Source organism: Anneissia japonica, unplaced genomic scaffold, assembly GCF_011630105.1.
Source record: "Anneissia japonica isolate Jap-2015-1 unplaced genomic scaffold, ASM1163010v1 scaffold53940_len945_cov155, whole genome shotgun sequence".
Lineage (NCBI taxonomy): Eukaryota > Metazoa > Echinodermata > Crinoidea > Comatulida > Comatulidae > Anneissia > Anneissia japonica.
In genome coordinates, this window is record NW_022715903.1 from 1 (window position 1) to 941 (window position 941).

At 40.7% G+C, this 941-nt stretch overlaps 1 pseudogene; it reads right to left on the bottom strand.

The window, feature by feature from the left end:
• Positions 1-71: 71 nt before the first annotated feature.
• LOC117109472 lies at positions 72-190 on the bottom strand (annotated as a pseudogene).
• Between the last annotated feature and the right edge of the window lie 751 nt (positions 191-941).

Sequence of the window (941 nt, forward strand, 5' to 3'; positions counted from 1 at the left end):
AGGAAAATATTATAAGAGCTATGGATGCGCTACTATTGGTAAAATTAATTTTCTAGAAAAAAAATTAATGATGTCTACAGCACCCGGTATTCCCAAGCGTTCTCCCATCCAAGTACTAACCAGACCCGACGTTGCTTAACTTCGGTGATCGGACGAGAACCGGTGTTTTGAAGGTAGTACGGCCGTAGACAAGGGTGCACCAACAGTGCAACACTTCGATCATCGAGCTCACAATCACACTTTTGACTTAAAACGTTTTATTGTTTATGTTTAAAAAAAATAAAAATAAAAACCTAAGTCGTAGCTGGCGACAACTTCTGGGAGAAGAGCCGAACAACGACTCCGATCCTCATCAAAGAAACTATCATGATGACGGTGACTCGGCTGAATTCGGAATAATGTTTGAAGAACTCGGATACCAAGCCGATGATAGCGAGTAGATGGGACCTGTTTAATGGCTGACTGAAGACGCAGACGATCCAGGTTTTCAGTGGCTAACGGATGATCAAATCATCAGTGGTGTGGAAACATCGCAGGAGCACGATTCATCTTATGATGAACAAGAATTTAGTCACCTCCAAANNNNTCACCTCCCAAGAGTCAACGCATCAACAGATTTTAACGCTGCTGACAACCTGCTGATGTGACTGGAATATAAGGGGATGTGGATTATATTCACCTAATGCAAGTGAGGAAATGGCGAGATGAAACTGCCAAACAGATTTACGACAACAATTTATGACAGAAGACGATGACGGATTTTTTTCCCGTATGATGTGTACTGTACAGAATTGTACTGAAGATGGTGAAAAAAAAAACAAAAAAAAAACCCCCCCCCCCCCCCCCCCATTAAAAAAAAAGAAAAAAAATAAGAAGAGATACTTTCAATTGGTATCCCTCATTTATGAATAAAGACAGAAGCGATATATCATCACAACTTG